The sequence below is a fragment of the Lissotriton helveticus genome, chromosome 4_1, assembly GCF_964261635.1.
Source record: "Lissotriton helveticus chromosome 4_1, aLisHel1.1, whole genome shotgun sequence".
NCBI classification, from domain to species: domain Eukaryota; kingdom Metazoa; phylum Chordata; class Amphibia; order Caudata; family Salamandridae; genus Lissotriton; species Lissotriton helveticus.
The window spans coordinates 132,120,966-132,141,221 of record NC_136063.1 but is presented as its reverse complement, the minus strand read 5'-3'; the positions used below and the strand labels follow the sequence as shown (position 1 = coordinate 132,141,221).

At 45.3% G+C, this 20,256-nt stretch overlaps 1 protein-coding gene across 1 annotated transcript in view; it reads left to right on the top strand.

Moving 5' to 3' along the window:
* The window catches only part of LOC144828412 (uncharacterized), a 2,343,931-nt gene that overhangs the window by 19,800 nt on the left and 2,303,875 nt on the right, over positions 1 to 20,256 (top strand). Inside the window, exon 2 of the mRNA XM_078686536.1 lies at positions 3,789 to 3,824. The gene's annotated coding sequence lies outside the window, so the exon portion shown is untranslated. The remainder of the gene's footprint in view (positions 1 to 3,788; positions 3,825 to 20,256) is intronic.

Below are 20,256 nucleotides of genomic sequence, written 5' to 3'. Positions count from 1 at the left end.
TGCGGGGTTTGTCGCTCCCGGTCTGAACTCCAGTTGGTAATCATACTCCTGTAGTTGCAGGATCCACTTCTCTATTCTGGGGGGTGGTTTGGAGACCGACCCTCGGAACAGAGGGATTAGAGGCTTGTGATCTGTGGAGACGGTAAACGGGTATCCGTATACGTACACATGGAAGTGTCTGCATGCCCAGTGAATTGCAATTGCCTCTCTCTCAATTTGGGAGTACCGTTGTTCTGTTTCGGTCAGCGACCTGCTGGCATAGGCAATGGGCGCCCAGTCTTCCTCCCCTTGGCGTTGCGTCAGTACGGCTCCCAGGCCGTAGGGGCTGGCATCAACGGCTATGTTGGTCGGCTTCGCTGGGTCGAAATACGACAGTGTTTTCTCCGCTGACAAGGCCGCCTTGGTGTTGTGGAATGCCGCGCTCAGTTCTTCACCCCACTGCCAGGGGGTGGTCGACTTGGTGAGTTCCCTCAGGGGCCTGGTGAGATTGGATAGATCTGGGATGAACCTCCCACAGAAGTTGACCATGCCCAGAAAACTTCTGTACTTCTGATATGTATGTCGGGGCTGGAGCTGCTTGCACATCTTTGACTTTGTCTGGGTCAGGGGTGATCCCTTGGTCGGAGAATGTGTATCCGAAGAAGCTGATCTTATTCTGGAGAAATTGGCAGTTCTCCCGGTGCAGCGTTAGTCCTGAGTCTTTAATCCTCTGCAATACACCTTTCAACCTTTTGTGGTGCTCTTCAGCGGTGTCTGCGTATATGAGCAGGTCGTCACTGACATTCAAAACTCCCGGGAGTCCGCTCAGCACTTCCCTGATGGTGTTCTGGAAGACTTCGGCTGCGCTGGAGATACCGAAGTTGAGACTTTGATATTATCTGAGGCCCACATGGGTAGAGAAGGTGGTGATGTACCGGGAATCTGGGTGCAGAGGCAGCTGGTGATATCCGGATCGAAGATCCATCTTGGAGAACCACTTTGCGCCGTTTAGTTCTCCCAGGATGTCGTCAATGGTGGGCGTTAAGTGACGTTCTCTCTTGACTGCCGCGTTGGGTAGGCGCATGTCTACACATATGCGGACCTGTCCCGGCTGTTTGGGTTTGCGCGGCACCACGATTGGCGATACCCACGGGGTTGGCCCGCTGACTTTCTCAATGATACTCTGTTTCTCGAGGGCCTCGAGTTCTTCCTCCACTTTCTTTCTGAGGTGGAATGCTATCCTCCGGTGCCTGAGGGCGACCGGTTGGATGGACGGGTCTATGTGCAGGGACACCTCTTTTCCTTTTAGACATCCAATTCCTCGGAATGTATCTTCAAATTCATCGAGAATTGCGTCTAGCTCCTCCTCTAGTGCTGCCATCGCGAAGAAGATCAGGTGGAGTTCTTCTGCCGCCCGTCCGCTGAGGAGCATGCCGCTGCCTTCTTTGGTTACGTAGACGGTCGTTGGGACTGTTCGATCTTGGTGCTGTAGCTCGGTTTGAAAACATCCAATCAGCGGGATCGGGGTCTTTTGTCCATAGGCGAAGACGCGGATCTTCGCTGTCTTTAGGGCTGGTTTGTCCCGCAGTTGGTTGTGCACGTCTGCCGCCATGAGTTCTATCGAGGCTCCCGTGTCGATGGTGGCCCTCACCTCTTGTTGGTTCATTCTTATGCGGCACTTTGGGAGACGCCTCTTTTTCCTCTGTGGCTGATTGATGGCAAACACGTAGTGGACAGGATAGGTGCTAGAGTCATCGTCCATGACTTCACTGTCCGGGTTTTCTCTGATAGCATGGGCTGCTTCTGGTTTCTGTTTAGCGGACCTGCAGACTAAAGCAAAATGGTTCATCCGTCCACATGCGCCGCATTTCCTTCCGCACGCTGGACAGTCTTGGGCGCGGTGTGGCATGCCCCCGCAGTATCCGCATTCTTTCCGCCTTTCTTGCGGCTTCTTCCCACCAAATTGTCGCGATTTAGGGCGGACAATATTCACTTGTTCGGCCACGTTAACTTGTTCTGCTTTCACCGGTCTATGGAGTGCCGCCTCCATGCCCTCGCTTGTGATAGCTCCTTGGAATGGCCAAGTTTCAGGATGTCGGCCAACTGTTTCCCATCTTCTTGGAGGATTTTGACTCGCAAGTTGGAAGAGTAGCATCCTTGAATGATTTGGCCACGTATTTCCTCCTGTTCGTCCCTGAAACCACAGGTGCGGGCGAGTTCTTTCAGCCTGCCGTGGAATGCGTCTAGGGACTCTTCCGCTTCCTGTCACGCTTGCCGGAATATGAAACGTTCATAATCTTTGCGGCCATGGGCTCAAAATGTGCGTTGAACGCATTGAGGAGTGTGACGTAGGTGTGTGGCGTGGCTTCTACTAGGGTCCTAGGATATGCCCTAGATGGAGAAGGAGCGCCCTGCGCCGTTCCCTCGCTGTTCCAGCACCCTCAAAATAGAATTGCAGCCTCTCCGTCCAGTCTTTCCATCGTGGCGCCAGGGAAGCAGGTGCGCCATCGACCACGAACGGTTCAATGGGGGGAATGGCCGCCATCTTGGCACGTGGAGTACTTCCGTGGGCTGAGAGTAGGGCACAGACGCTGCGGTCGCCAGGAAATGACACCCCCTAGTGGCGAAACGTCGATGGCTCGCTTAACAGTGCTTGCGCCTTCAATCCGGCGATGGGTAGGGCCGCCACCAGCGACTAGGAGTGTCCCTGTGCAAACTTGGATGAGGTACGCCCCCAATAGGCAGAAACATGCTCTGGGCGCCACCTGCACTCGTGCTGCCAGTCCAATGAAAAAGAGTTCTGCCTCTTCAAATTGCCCCCCCTGCGATGCGCACACTCAGGCGGGCCGCCACCATCGCGGGCCGTCGACTGCCGGCTGCCGTGGTCGGGGCAAGGGGTCTCCGCATGGACGTCCGCAGAAGGGGCTCCGGCCGCTGGTCGAGAGCCGGCACTCCGGCGGGTTGGACAGGAGCGGCCGGCGGGGCACAGCGTGTGTCCATTTATCGCCTCGTCTCCATTGAAGGGCCTATTAATTGACCCGTGCGTGCCTGCATTCAGCGCAGCAGTAATTACGGACCCGGACACTTGTTACTTGCTCCGCGTGGTCCGGACTAACCCCGAGGCCAAGCCTCCTTTATTTATGTAGTACGCAGTGCCACGTACGACACCGCGTACACGCACGCCTACGTGCGTGAATCACTAGACCGCTAACATGCAGTCTTACGACATTACAATGAGCTCGTTATTCTGCCAGCAGATTTCTCACCACCCTCCCCCTCCCTTTTATGCGGCACAGATTTTCAGGATTTAATAAGAGTCTTCATTAGATTTAGCAGACAGCCAGCTACCATTACATTTGTCTGCTATGTTCCATGTCTTTGGTTTGGAAACAAATAATGTTTTACCTGAAGTCAGCATACTGCGATGGCACTTTTATGCTGCTCTGTGTTGTCATGTCCGGTGGTGAGTTGAAGTTGCAACCATGGCCAATGGCTCCACCTGTAGCTATTACATTAGTCTCTGGATCCAGTTTAGTGTGTAGGGAGATTCACAAGGTGAGGAATCACAAAGTAACGAATTTGCAGTTGGAGTATTGACCGGAATTAGCCTTACCGGAAGTAAGTAATGCATTGTTTGTTGCTTTAAATCCATTAATTACAAGGCCATGGGAGTTTATTGTTCAGGCCTCAGACAGCCTTCTGGCCAAGGACTATGATTTGTGTTGCATTTAAAAAAATGTTTGTAGAAGGATGTATTTTGTTTTGTAATATGAAGTATCACTTTAAAACTTTTTATTTACTCTCGATAGGTTCTGCCAAGAAAACTGGCCATCATTCGAAATCAGGTAAGTACACTGGCCTGTTTAAATAATGGTTCCGGTCCCCTACAGTAAAATATGTGCAGTCTTGATTTGTGGAAATTATTTATATTCTTAATTTCCACGTGTCTTCTAAAGAAAGGGGTTTGTGGAAATGTGTTAGTTCATACATGAGACTGTTGGGGTACAGTACAAAATAAAGCAATACTGGGAGGAAACTATTATTCGACAGTGCATGCTATTGAAAACTGTTGAACCATGTCCCCTTCTGTTGTAAAGAGTTCCAACTCTAAAGTACACTGTTTGCACTGTTGGAAATGTAATTTGATGAGACATGTTCGGTGCCATTGGGTTGTCTCTGCTCTAATAAAGTGTAGAAACTCTCTGTACATGCACTAGATACTGGAACATACCTTTCCCAAAAATATATTTTCCAATTCCCTGCTTACGCAGTACATATGTCTAACACACCTGTTAGGGAAGAGCTTACAAAATAAAGCAGAAATGGAGTCCCAGTCCTGGGAGTTTGCTCTCTGCAGCACACATATGTTTTGCACTCCATGACTACAAAGTGAAGCTTGTAAGGTGTGAGCTGTTCTGCTCTGCTCTGCTTGCTGCAGCGTTTATACAGGAACATTTTAACTTGTTTCTTTTGTCTTTCATTTTTGGTAGTTATCTTGCTTGTTCCCGCTGGAGCTTCAAACACTTCTTTACGTACTTTGGCTTAAAGTTTTAGTGGTTGAAGTCTAAAAGGAGTGCAGACTCTGCCAAGTATGTTATCCGTGCCGGTATGGAGATCGCTAATTGCATTGGCGCGACCCTCGGGCCTTCAAAGACATGCCTGGATGAGGTCCATTGATTCTCTGCCAATATACAGGCTATGATAATTGACAAGTTTTTTATGAGTCTTGCCTATTTGGAGATGAGGTGGACTCCGCAACACATTGGTCACCATGGGCACCAGTATTCCAACTCCCTGCTGAAACAGCCAAAAAACCACTTTAGTTTGCCTTCAGCAGCCAATGCCCAACCAATGAGGTAGCAGGATTCTGCACTGTCCCCAAGGTGAGAAATCCACCACACACAAAAGATAAGACTTGCAAATTATTTATACAGGCTTTTTCTCTCTTCTCCATCCAGTATTCCTCCTACTCCATAATGAATTTCAGCACACCATCTGTCCTTCCTAATACAGGAGGTATGCCTGTTCCTCTTCATTGGTGCCCTTGAGAATCTACTGGATTCAGAGGATTCTTGCTATTCCCTTGTCCCGAAAAAGTAGGTGAGCCTCAGGACTAACTTGAACCTCTGACCCTTGAAAATGGGCAAAATCAAAAGACTCACTTTGGTTCAGATCCAACAAGCTCTGGTCCCTGGTACACTGGACGGAGTCCTTGGACTGTTTCACAGGCCTTTGTCCACGGGTGACAGTGGCCGCACGCATTATCCATTTGTTGCTTACATTGGTTGGTCATGAAAACGATGGTGATGGTTGCTGCCCATCTTCAGAGGTCAGGAGTTCCTTTATTCCCATACCTCCTCTTCATTGAGGAGATCCAGGACACGTGGAGAACAGGGCTATTCATCACCAGTAACACGTCTGAGACAGAATGACTATGATCCTGTTGTTTCAGGCTTGATCCTCAATCCAGGTGAGGGTGGCTTTGTGACTTCTTGGCCTCACGTATACTCTTTGTCAACTATACTAGGTTACACATGGGAGCCCTGCATTGGGATATGAAATCCAAATGGCCATTCATCATGACCACCTTTCTGACCCCACCCAGGCCTCAAGATCTACATTGGTGGCTAACCGTTCACAGTTTGTTCTGTGACAGACCACTCTCCTTTTCCCACCCAGAGCAGACAGAGGTGATGAACACATCACTACAGGGCTTGTGGTGGCCGGAGTTCACCTGTGGGAGGTGGAGATCAGTGGGATATTTTCTCCAGTGAATGGCTCGCTCCACATAAATCTACTAGTGCTACCGGCCATTTGTCTGGTCGAGAAGGATTTTCTGTCATCCATTAAAGGGAAGGTGAAGGAGGTTCTCACAGTCAATACCACCATCCTGTGGTACTGCAACAAGCAGAGCAGAGTAGGGTCCTGTGCCAGGAGGCTTTGTGCCTCTGTAGACGGCTAGAGTGCCAGGACATCTTTATGGTTGGAAACCACCTCACAGAGCCCTTGAAAGCCAGAACAGACAGGCTAAGCAGTTGTCGTCTGTCAGATAAGGAGTGTCATCTATATCTGGAGGTGGCATGGGGAGTCTTGCACCAGTGAGGGGAATCCGGGCTAGATATTTTCACCTCTATCTACAACACGCAGTGTCAAAAGCTTTTTGAATTGCACAAGACTTGTTCCCCCCAAACCATTTGTGATGCCACAGTGGGACTTTAACTTGGTCATGACATTCATGAGGTGCATGCCTTTTGAGCCTATGCATAGCTGCTTGCTGCGTCACCTGACCTTGAAGAATATTTTCCTCATTGCGATTATGTCATACCATATCATGAGTGTTCTGCAAGGACTGTCAGTGCGACCACCATACACCACATATATTTTGGATACATTGATTCTAAGAACTCTGTGGCCTTTTTAACTAAAGTTGTGACTCCCTTTCATGTTGGGCAATCTTTCACTTGTGTTCTTTGTTCCCCCAAAACCTCTCGAAAGGAGGACAGGCTGCATTGTATGGACTCAAATCAACTTTTAGCTTTTACGTAGATTGTACCAAGGAACAGCTTCTTGAGATGTTCTTCTGATGTATACTTCTAACAGAAGAATCCTCACCTTAGCATAATTACTAAAACCAGACTTTCAAAAGTTGGAAATCTGTGTATTGGCTTTTTAAATTTAGTTTGCAGTTAGTAAAAAACAAAAAAACAAAAAAGAGATCCAAAGACTGAACAGGTGACCCGCAAAGCAATATCAATGAGATACAGAATAAATTAATTCTGTATCTCATTGATATTGCTAAGGTGAGGATTCTTCTGTTAGAAGTATACATCAGAAGAGCAAGTTAGTCACCTTCAGTTATACGCTTTTGGATGAATACTCTTGCTAACCACAAATGCCTCACTGCCCTCCCGCCTTCATACTCTTCAGAGAGGTCTCTTTTTAAAATTTAAAAAGGTCCCAAGTTAGTAGTCATCACATTGTTACCAACAATTGTTCACTTTCCATGTCAGAGAGCGCGGAAAGGCAAAAGACAAGAAACTAAAGTCAGCTCGCAGGGGTGGTGCTAATATGCGTATGGAACCAACATGGGCCACACAATTTCACCTTGTGGTACTACGCATAGAGCCTGGTCCGTGTGGAATATGCAGTTGGTTATAGCATCCATCAGAAACAGAGTTACCAAAGATACATAATTTGTTTATCTGGGGCATAGCTATTAAATTAATTGTTTCTTCTTGCCAGATTATACCTCGATTATTGTCCCCTGAGCAGTAAGAAAAGCACTCACAAGTATGTAACATGATTATGATTTCAACATTAAAGCAGTTCCTTACAATACACTGAAAACACACAATGCTTGGTGTTAATTTGTTTTCCGCAAACAATTGAAATTTCCATTTTTTTCCCCTAAGCACTCTAAAGAATGGGTCTTCTGGTTCCCTACATTGTATCGTTTCAGAGAGGCTGTTGGTTGTGTAGATGATAATGCTAATGGTGCAGTATTGGGTAAAAAAATTGCTGTGAGGAAAGAACTACCTCTACTGTTTACAGTTCATGGTATTGTTAAATGTGTAGCTTTAGATTATTGCAACACCAAAGTTCAGTATTTTCACTCTTATAAAAAGTAAAGAATGAAATGTCTGTTGTTTTACTCCTCATAAATTGATAGGGATCTGAGACCAATTCATTGATTGGGCATGGTACTAGATGTTAAGGTCACAAGAGTGTATCCTTCAGAGGTGAAGTTATTAAGCATTTGTCTCAAGTGCCTGGACCTTCAGCAAACCTGACTGCAGTCATGTTATTTTTAATGCAGGGCCCAAAGTCATCCTCTGTTTTCCTAGTACCTCATGCTCACCTTTACATGAGACCTCTTCGGCAATGTCTAGAGGCCTAGGAATGCCACTATTCTAGACGTTTGGACTACAGACACAGTCTTTCCTAGTCTGCAATTCAGTCATTCCTCTTTTGGTGCTATCGGATAATCCTCTTAAAGAAGTGCCTTTCAATAAAGAGATTCTGTCAAAAAATGTGACAGCTGCATTCTATTAGAGTAAGGATTTACCTTCAATTACAGGGAAATTGGGCTTAGAAAGAGGTTACTTATTATGTCAACTTTCTGGAATTGAGAGAAGTCTGCCTTGATCTCAATTTTATTCTATCATCTTTGAAGACAAAGGGGCAGATTACGATCATGGTGTACAACGTAACTCTGTCACAAACGTGAGGCCAAATTACAATTCCATATATCTTATGGCATTGGTAATAGGGCTGATAGGATATCCGTCACTTTTGTGATTGAGTATCCCATCTGCCAAGATCATAATCCGTCACAAAGTCCTTGTATATTCAAAAGGACAATACAACAACAATGTAATACTTAAACAAACAAGGGAGGAGACTATCAATATTTCTGGGCCTGGAAGTCTAATCAATATTGAAATAGTGCATAACCAGAAACCTACGCATTACAGCTGTACATCCACCAGGTGTTCAGAATGCAGAAGCTGATTCACTCAGAAGAACTTTCCAAAAAACTATTGAGTGGGTACTGCATGACAATGTCCTGCAAGATATTGTCTACAATTAGGGGTATTCTTGAATAGACCTCTTCGTAGCCGTAGTTAGCAAACAATGCCCAGACTTTGCCTGCAGGTATTATCAATCAGGAATCAAGGTAATTACCTTTCTATGAACTGATACCACTGATTCCAGCAGTTGCAAACCTTCCCCAAGCACTAATGATGTTCATAGCTCTCAAATGGCTTAGCCAGTAGTACACTGACCTTCTGCATCTGTCAGAATGACCATAGCATACAGACTTGATCGCCTTCATGAGACTGGGGACCAGGCTGTGTACCTCAGTCTTTCATGGTTGAACTTGGCATTTTGGCTTCGGAATACTTATACTGTGGGCATTTGAATCTTCCTCAGGATGGTATGGATACACTGAAGGAGGTTAGACATCTGAAGACCTGAGCTTCTTCTTCTTTTTACATTTTTCTCGAGACATATCTAAGAAAGTCTTCCCTCCAGTCAGGAGACTAACTCTATGTTAGTTTAATATTGTTCCAAGTTAATAGGTCCGCCTTTTGTTCTGATACATAAAGGTTCCCTTCAGCATTTGACTACGACAGCTGTGCTTCTCATATCTGATAGAAACTTCTAGCTGAATATTCCTTACCTTTGATTTTCCCAGGTGTCATGCAGGATCTGGAAACTTCTGATGAGCAATACATAGGTGACTCTATTTAGCTCCGTGTCACATCGCCACCTATATATGTGCCTCCCAGGCACGCGGACATCAGGTCTTTTTAATCCATGCCAATTAAGCGCTGATCTGGGAAGAGCTACTCCTCTGCCATTTTTGACATGTTCTTTCTCAACTTTTGTTGAATTCATAGAATTTTTTCCACTTTGTTTGTAGGAAAATAGGATCTATTTTCCCAGTCCCAGTCCATGTCCCAGTGCACCTTAACTTCTGCCGTTCTGGATAGGGAATCCAGAAGGCTGCATGCATTTGGAAAGAAATTGTATTCTTCTCCAACCTGGCATTGTGGTCATTGAATACTGCATGCGTATTGGGTCATTTCAACCATTCCCTTTGGAGAGGGTTGCACAAGTGCTGCTGCTGGTCCTGGAGGAGGCCGGGCTGTGCTCTCTCAAGCTGTCAAAGATGGCAGAGCTGCAACAATATTCACCATATGGTGTGGTTTAGATACGACGAATACGCTGGGCAGATCAATTTCAACTACAGTGGCATTGAGGGGCCAGGCCTTGCTTCGAACTACTGGCTTCTTGGGGGATGTCGCGGCTAATCTGATGGAAATTACCTTTATGGAACTCGTCTTTTTGGGGAAAAGACAGACTCGCCCTGTCAGGTTCAAGGATTCTCGAGCTACAGTCAGATCCTTGGGCCTCCCCTCTTCTCCTCAGGCCAGTCTTCCTTTTGCCCCTTTTGTGGCAACGGAAGGGGTTTCCAGCCTCGTCAGCCCTATCCCAGCAATCTTCCTGAAAGACTGCCCAAGCTGTGCAAGGACATGGACTTGGTGCGATCCGATCCATGAATGAAGACCAGAAGTCATCGGCCACACTGCCCACAGCACCCGCAGCCTCCAAAGACTCATAAGGCTGACTGTGCAGGACTACACTACTCCAGTTGGTGGGAGAATTCATCATCATCTCCTCCAATCGAGAGCCATAATATAGGTCAAGTGGGTATTGCAGATCGTCCAGGAGGGCTATTCTCTTACTTTCCTTTCTTATCCTCCTCTCTTTCTGCCAAATCAGGAACGGCTGACACAGGATCCTTTTAAATTTGTTGCAAAAGGAAGTCACATCTCTCTTTGCCAAGGGAGCTATAGATAGAGTCCTGGTTTCAGAAGTAGGCAGTGGTTGTTATTCCCGCGACTTTCTGATTCCAAAGAAGAACAAGAGGCTACAGCACATTTTAGATCTTTTGACTGTCAATGTCTTCCTCAAGAATGAGAAATAGAAGATACTTACTCTGGCTCAGGTATTGTCTGCCCTAGACCAAGAAGACTGGATGGTAGCGTTGGACCTACAAGGTGCATATTTTCACATCCCCATCTTGCCGGGCCCCAGGTGTTACCTGCGGGTGCGGTCATTCAAAAACATTGGAGAGAGGGGTTGATCGAACCACAGATATTAATGGCCTGCCTCTGGTGTTGGGTTCAAATCAGGCCTACATACTCTGCTAAACTCTCGAACACCTTAGTATAGAAGTTGGCACGGACACTGGAAAAGGTAAAAGACAATTTTATTAAGACCCCATGGGGTGGTGATACATTCCTACAGCACCCTTCGGTAATGTAAGAAGTAGCACACCGAACATCGGTGCGCGACCTCTTTTATATAGTTTAATAGCAATAAAAAGATAGGCGGTTACAAGTTACACATTTTAGGTACATATAAGGTCATTTTTGGAACACAGCCAACATGTGGGAGGAGTTTCAACAGCACTGGTCAGTTAGCATGAACATTCCTGAAGAGTGACCAATTGGTGCGTAATGCGCATGTGCGCTTGACCAGTACTAAAAATAGCCTGTTGCCGAGCAGACTAGTGACCATGGGTATCGAGAAAGGACAAAAGGGCACACTGACCACGAGGCAGCGTGTTCATTGAAACGGAAGTCAGAGGGATTCAAAATGGCCCCCGTTCGTTTTGGTCAAGTTTACAGAAAAGACCGTGTAGCTGTGCTAAACGCTAACTCAGGAGCTGTCAAAACACGACAGACGGCCCTTTTAGCGTTTAGCAAAAGCTACCTCATAGTGGACATAGTCAGAACGTTCATCCTCAATGTTAATAGCCATAATTTTCAATACTTCATCATTGCTCAGTTTCTCTTGCTTGACAATAGTTCGTTTGGACGGAATGCAGGCTGTGATACATATAGAACATAATGTAGGGCCACATTGAATACATAGACAAAGGAAAAATAGTACTCCAATAAAAACACAGAGAATCGTTAACAATTTCCAGCCCCAAGTACTAAGCAGGGTCCAGAACCAACCAGAAAAGGTCCATGTTCCATTCTCTGGGTGGATCTCAGCAGCTATCTTGTGTAATTTTGTAATCGAATCATATACAGAAGGTGAGTTATCTGGTACGTACACGCAACAACTACTTCCGATGACGCGGCATGCTCCACCTCTATCAGCTAGTATCACATCTAGAACCATTCTATTCTGGAGCGCTACAATTCTGGTAATTTGCAATTCCTCAGTAATGTTCCCTAAAGCAGAAGCAGTTTCGTTGGCAACGGCTTCCACCACACGTGTAAGCCGCCTTATCTTTCTACTATTTAATGCAGCTCCTACGAATGAAAATAACCCCAAATTGAAATCTACATATTGTTGTAAAGTGGTATCAGTCTGGTCTATTTCATCAAGGTCTATTGATCGTTTCACTCTATTCAATATGAAATCGTGGTACAAAACATAATCATTGTGATACATGGGAGGAGCGATAAACACAGGTGGTAATACAAATGCTACATAACACGTTCCTAACCAACCCAATGGTAGACGATGGTATCCCTTATTTCCACAAATGAAATATGTGTTATGCGAAGCTACAAATGCAATTCCAGTTGGTGTATCAAAGGTAAGTGTAATATTACACTCACTGCGACCTACGGGGATTGTACCTTTATTTCTAATACACAAATCTGCTTTTGTATCGATGACGGTTATTATGTGCATGTTCGTAACATTTATAAATCTTTGATTCGTATACACACGAGGTGTAGAAACATTGTCCGGACGATATTCTTCCCATTCAAATTTAGTTCCTTCAGCGTGTGGATAGCCATCTTTATCGTTATAGCATATTTTATTCAACCGAAAAAGTAATCCACCTTTCGTTGGCCATCGCAAAGTAAAAAGAAGAGTGTACCAAGCATGACAAGAACCATTATGAGAAAACGGGAGAGGAATGAGTGGTGTTCCTCCCTTCTTCTGGTGTCCGGGCAACATTCCACATACCCAACAATTGGACGTGTTGGTCATGTTATGAGTATGATGCAGAATCTTAATAAAACTGTTATTCAAATAAGTCTGCCTATGTCTTTCTTCGTGAAAAGGCAGAGTGAAATGAAAATGTTCAGACGGACTTGGAGTGGTGGGCAGTAAATGTTCTCGTGCAGGAAACAACAGTTCTATAGTCCAAGCTAATACTGCGATCACCACTACGGTCAAGACAAACAAAACAGCACCAAGAATTCTCCCTTTTCGTGTCGAAGGAGATGCCATAGTTCATAAAACAATACTCTTCAAAAAGCAACACTAAGCGAGAAAAAATAAAACGATGGTTCTGAACCGAGGCTGCCGTTGATTTGTTCTCCGGGATTCAAGACGGGTGTCGCTACACTGGGCAGAACTGATCCCCCCCCCTTGATATTCCCGGCTTCCGTTTCACAAACCTCAGAGCGGTTACCAACCAGTTTCAAAAACACAAAAGGAATCTTATTTCCTGGGTCGTAGATTGTACTTCACTTTATCCGAAACAACGTGGTCCGGGAAGGCTCCCTCCAATTCATCAGGCGTGACAGCTGGGTTCTTTTCTGTATCCAAAATCTTTCTGTAGTCGGATAGCACCACAGGGCTCACCAGATCCGGAGAGACACGTCGGCAGTGCGTTGAATGAATCCACCGCTTCTTATTGGTGACTCTCACAGCAGTTCGCGTAGCCAGCAGCACTTGCTCAGGGCCATGCCATCTCGGTTCCAAACTGCTGGATCGCTCAAAGATTTTGACCATCACGTGGTCCCCAGGACGGAGATCGTGAGCCTCACCAGCGGAGTTATCAGGGAGCGCCTCTCGAACCTGTTGATGAATAGAAAGCAAATCATTTGTTAATCGTGCCAGATAATCGTTCATCATTATACAAGGCATATCATGTATCAAACGAGGTTTTGGAACTCCCCAGATATTCATAGGCCTTCCAAACACTACTTCATAGGGTGTGAGGCCAGATCGAGAATGTGGCACTGATCGAATGGACAGCAATGCCAGAGGCAAAGCGTCCGGCCATTTCAGAGATGTAGATGCCACTATCTTTGCTAGCTTCAGCTTCAGAGTTGCATTGTATCGTTCTACTAAACCTGCTGATTGCGGATGAAAGACAGCATGGAATCGTTGTTTGATTCCCAATCCTTTCAGGACATATTCCACTACTTTTCCAATGAAATGAGGGCCATTATCACTCCACATAAGTTTACAAACACCGTAGCGCGGGAAGTACTCCTTCAGTAACACCTTAGCTGTTGTCAACGCTGTATTGTCTTTCGTAGGGTAAGCCTCAATCCATTTGCTGAAGGCACACACCACTACTAGAACATACTTGAGATTATTACAGCGTTCCAGCTGGATGTAATCCATTTGTAGTACTTCGAATGGTGCAGTAGGTGGAACAAGCCCACCTTTAGGAGTATAAGTCCCTTGTCCAGGATTGTGCTGCAAACATATCAGACAGGTCTGCACTACTCTCTTAGCCGTGCTAGCAATGTCAGCATTTTCCCAAACTCGTGTAAGCAATTTAGTAATTGCGAGAGCTCCAATGTGTGCCAGTCCATGTGTCATTTGCACCATTGTTTGTAAATAGGCCATGGGTAGTTTCCATCTCTCCATATCTTTACTACGCCAGCAACCCTCATCATCCAATACTCCCTCGGTGGCCCATTTCACAAGTTCTGCCTCTGATGCTGACTTCTGTATATCGAGTATTTCTTCTCTAGCATCATGCCACCGCTCAGCTTGTGACTTCACCACATACATGGGGAAATTATTTTGCAGCATAGCGGTCTCTCTCGCAATGCGATCAGCAAAAGCATTGCCCTGTCCTATTTTGTCCGTCACCTTTTTATGTGCACTGCACTTGACTATTGCAACTTTCTTTGGGCATAACAGTGCATTCAGGAGATCGCGTACCAACTCTCCATGCATGATGTGTACTCCGTGTGAAGTCAGGAATCCTCGTTCCTTCCAAAGTAGGCCAAAATCATGCACTACTCCAAAAGCGTAACGACTATCCGTGTAAATGTTCACACATAACCCAGCACTTAACTCACATGCCTTCGTTAAGGCTATCAACTCAGCCGCTTGAGCCGATTTTTGGGGTATCCGTGCTGCTTCTACCACAGTCTTAAGTGTCGTGATCGCATAAGCTGCGGAAGTCGTACCATCTGGTAGCCTCACACACGACCCATCAACCCACAGTTCCCCATCCACATCTGGAAATGGCGTATCCTGTAAATCGATACGACCCTTTGTCTGTTCCTCAGTCAGAAAAACACAATCATGTTGTTCTTCCTTCTGGGTCTCAGCAACAGGATCCGGCAGTAAAGTAGCAGGATTTAGTGCTGCACATCGTTTTAGTGTGATGTGCGGCGCCAACAACGTTAGCTCATATCCTGTCAGACGGGCACTGGTTAGATGCTGTGTTTTCGTTTGATTTAGTAACGCATCTACCGCATGGGGAACTAGCACCAACAATTTGTGTGACAAAACTATTCCCTCACTTTGTCGTATCGCAACTGCTGTTGCTGCAACTGCTCGAAAACATCCAGGCAACCCTCGAGCCACAGGGTCGAGTACCGCCGAGAAGTATGCACAAGGCCTCTGCTTGTCTCCGTGTGTCTGCACTAACATTGACAATGCGCACCCATCCTTCTCGTGTACATATAATGTAAAAATCTTCATGTAATCAGGTGTACCTAACACTGGTGCAGAACAAAGAGCTTGTCTCAATTGCTCAAAAGCATTCTGACATTCATCCGTCCATTCAATGGGAATCGGTGTATCTTTAGACAACAATGCTAACAATGGTTTAACAACATGTGAAAAACCCAGTATCCATTGCCTACAAAAAGACGTCAGACCTATAAAGGCGCGAACATCCTTCTGAGTGCGAGGGACTGGAGTATCTAGGATTGCTTGAATTCGATCTGGTGTCAATGCACGGCCCTCCTTAGACAAAAGATGACCGAGGTAGGTCACCTTTGGTCTACAATATTGCAGCTTTTTCTTCGAAACTTTATGATTATGTTTGGCCAGGAAGGAAAGCAAAGCAAAGGTGCTCTTCTCACATTGTTCTGGCGTGTCTGCAGCAAGTAAGATATCGTCTACATATTGAATGAGAACCACTCCCTCTTGTAAGTCAAAAGAATCAAGCTGTCTTTTTAATGCTTGACTATAAATGCTAGGACTTTCAGTATAGCCTTGAGGAATTCGACAGAATCTGTACGATTTATTATTTAATGTAAAGCCGAATAGATATCGACTGTCAGGATGTACAGGGATCGAAAAGAAGGCATTCTTCAAATCGATAACTGTAAAAGTAGTTGCCGTCGATGGAACCAACGTAAGCAACGTGGTGATGTCAGACACCACTGGGTACTGAGGCACTACTATCTTGTTTATTTCCCTCAAATCAATAATGAAACGGTAAACCTTAGCATCTGTATCTCTTTTTAGAATCGGTAAAATTGGGCTATTACAAACATTGTAGGGAACTTCCTCAACTACTCCTGCAGAAATCAAATCATTTACAATGTGTATCAAAGCAAGTTCACCTTCTCTAGAAATCTTATATTGTGGGACACGTGGTAAAGATACTCCCTCCTTTACAGTAATTCGTACTGGAGGGATTAACATCTGCCCCACATCCGTGTCAGAAGTGGCCCATAACGTATTTGGTAAGGAGGCCAATACTTCAGATTCATGGAGAAAACACACTCGCTCAAAGTCTGGGTAATTCTCATTCAGCACAACTCGCACTCCTTCTGGGGCACAGCGAATAGTAGCTCGAAAGTGTTTTAACATATCGAGTCCAATAATATTATCGGGTGTATTTGGGGACAACAAAAAGGGACAAGGGGCAGCAAATTTATCAACATGAAATGCAACAGGTTGAGACAGTGGGCTAGAAGTAGGTGTTCCATCGAACCCTATTGCTGTAATTACCTCGCCAGACAGGGGAGCCCTTGGAACCAAGTGTTTGGACAAAGCGCTACGAGTAGCTCCTGTATCGACCAGAAATTGATCAGTAGAACCCAAAACATGTGCTTCTATGTATTGACCCCTCTGATCAACTGGTACCTCAACCGATTCCACACCCCATCCTACGCAATCCTATGCGTAATGCTCATCCCGTGGTTCAGCAGGATCACCCTCATTTATCTGATATTGATTGCGGTTATCAAACGTATTATAATCTGACTGACCACGACCCCTTGCTCCACATCCTCCACGGTCATTCATGCCATAACCTCCTCGACCATTCGTGCCATAACCTCCTCTTGACCCTCCATAATAATTCCTAGATCTCCCACTTCCTCGTCCCCTCAAATTACGCTGCTCTCGAAACACCGGACAGTCTGCAATCCAATGCCCAAACTGTTTGCAGTATGCACATTGATTCACAGAAATGTCAGAACGAGGGGGAGGAGCATTACTGTATGATCCTCGCCCTCCTCTATTGTTCCCTCTCGTAGCCTGAACCTGAGCTAACATTACCTTCGTCTTCAATTCCTTCGCCTTCTTTTCACTACTTTCTTTCGCCTCCAATTCCTGTCTTTCATAATATTGAGCCATAGTCAATAAAGAAGCAGGGGTTGCTGTGGTCCATGAACTTTCACTCGCTTATAATCTTTTCGCAATCTCCGGTAGGAGTTAAGCTACATACTTATCAACGAATAGATGCCTGCCAGTATCTTCTGTCAATAATTGACCACTGTAATCATGGAACGCTTCCTCGAAGCGAGAGAAAAAATCAGAAACTGATTCATCCGCTTTCTGCTTACACGAGGCTAATATAGTCCAATCAATCTTTTTAGCGGGAGCAAGAGTCTTTAATTTTGTTAGTATGGCACCTGGAAGGTCTAATATTAATTGACACGGTTTACATGCTGGTTCTCTATCTAAATCAGCCTGAGCAATATCTTTCCAAGTGGCCCAGAGAGTCGTCTGGTCATCAAACCTACGAATTACTCTCCACATATCAGGGGGCAATATCAACCCGAAAAATAGATCAATATCAACTAACGTCATGATACATGAAGAAATTGCACTTTCAACATTTTCATAAAAAGCCGCAGGGTTTTTACGGGGATCAGGTAACGCATTCTTAAGCGCCATAACATCTGCTCTATTCCAAGGCGTATAAACCCAATTATATACAAAATACCCTTTCGCGTCTTTGGAGCTTTTATCATCATCTGTGCCATCCCCTTTATGAGGGACATATAAAGGCGCAGCTTCTCGCATAGGTCTAACATTAATCGCAGCGATCTTATCTGTTTCAAAGATAGGGCATTCTTTGGATATCCCCGTTGCTCCGGACGTAGACGAATTCTTCGACTTTTCCAACTCCCGTAGCCGTGTCGTCTCATTACGCAGTTCAAGCAAACGCTTGAAGAAGTCGTCCGCATCTGAAAGAACAAAAAGACCTTTACGAAAATTCTCACGATCCTTGGATATCTCCTTAGGTTCTAACTCGAGAGAATATTTTCTATATCGCTCAACAACTTCATCTCCAAAATGATCTAAAAAATACAGTCGTTCCTTATCAGACCACTGTTCCATTTGTTTAGTAACATCAGAAACAGTAACAGTATTACTATTTAGCTTTCGCGCAATCGAGCGCAATTCCGTAGCTCGTTCCGTATATAACCTGGTACGCTGTGTTCGATCACTATCCTCGTCCGAGTCCTCGTTCGGAGCCGTAGGTGCGACGTACGGAGGCGGACAACGATCTAGTAATGAAAAATCATCCGTTTCATTAGTAAGGACTGGATAGAGAGGACGCCTGATAGGGAATTGACCATTAACCTGTAGATTACGTTCTCGTCTCTCCCTCTCTTTCTTTTCCTGTAATTCCTTCTCCTGTAGCTGTAAAGCTTTGTCATGTGCAGCCTTCCGCTGCACTTTCTCCGCCAAGGCTTCCTCACGCTTCGCTCGTTCACGCACCTCTTTCTCCCACGTACGCACACAATCAAACATATCTTGTCTAGACCTTCGTTGAAACAAGCACTGCTCTACATATTGTACCTTTCGAAGGTCAAACGACCCATATAGTGGCCACTGTAATTCACGATCAGTCTTAGTATACTTATGCCATAATGCACTATACATTATAGGTGGAATACCGTATTTAACATACATTGCACGATTTGGAGTCTCCTCTGGGGGAGCCGGCTGTTTTTCACTTAATCGATAATTGGTACCATTTTCAGAACAGCACATCCTACGGAGTGTGCTAAAAACAGGCATGTTTCAAAAAGTACCACGAAACCGCGATACTACAAAATGACACCTAACACGGTGCACTATTCAAATCAAATAAATCAGAGAAATATCCCTACATGCCTGCCTATGTGAGGTGCACTTCACATATTCAAATTCAAATTCATAGATTCAAAACGTTAGCTAACAAATTCAAATTCAAAATCAAAGTTTCAAAAAGCCACAGTAAGTGTCAGTAGACTACCTCACCACTCAAAAGCTTACCAATTTTCTTTTCAAACGTCCAAAGTCCAACTGCCAAGTTCTGTGGTCGAATCAGCCAAAACGGCACATCACGACAATCCAAGATCAGAATCTCAGTCGAGGACCGGCGCCACCTGGAAGGTCAGATCGGAAGGACGGGAAAACACACCGTGGGTGCCGAGACTCGGGTCACTCAATGGCAGCGATCGCGTCCATGGCGAGTTTCCTAACCTTCGTCACGACCTTTCCTTCGGGCATCCGAGTCGCCGATGAGTCCCTTCGTGGTCGCCAATTCTGGTGTTGGGTTCAAATCAGGCCTACATACTCTGCTAAACTCTCGAACACCTTAGTATAGAAGTTGGCACGGACACTGGAAAAGGTAAAAGACAATTTTATTAAGACCCCATGGGGTGGTGATACATTCCTACAGCACCCTTCGGTAATGTAAGAAGTAGCACACCGAACATCGGTGCGCGACCTCTTTTATATAGTTTAATAGCAATAAAAAGATAGGCGGTTACAAGTTACACATTTTAGGTACATATAAGGTCATTTTTGGAACACAGCCAACATGTGGGAGGAGTTTCAACAGCACTGGTCAGTTAGCATGAACATTCCTGAAGAGTGACCAATTGGTGCGTAATGCGCATGTGCGCTTGACCAGTACTAAAAATAGCCTGTTGCCGAGCAGACTAGTGACCATGGGTATCGAGAAAGGACAAAAGGGCACACTGACCACGAGGCAGCGTGTTCATTGAAACGGAAGTCAGAGGGATTCAAAATGGCCCCCGTTCGTTTTGGTCAAGTTTACAGAAAAGACCGTGTAGCTGTGCTAAACGCTAACTCAGGAGCTGTCAAAACACGACATGCCAGTATGTAGTATTAGCTGTGGTCACCTGCCTTTATAGGCATATGATCCAAGAGGCACTGACTCCATTAACCACAGTACGACTAAAATGGGAGGAGGACCTAGGTGATGAGATTCCTGAGACAATATGGGCAGAGCTAGTTGAACGAGCGTGGAAATGTACTAGAAATACCCGCTTTCAACTGGTGCATTTTTATATCCTACACAGGGCGTACCTTACCTCAGCCAAAATCAATAAATACGTTGATACTAATTCGGCAGTATGCCAGCATTGTAACACAGAGGGAGCTCATTCTTGTCACATCATGTGGAACTGCTTCCAGCTGGAGAATTATTGGGAAGAGGTAGTTACACTACTGAATGAAATTCCTGATAGAGATGTAGAACCCAATATAGGCCAC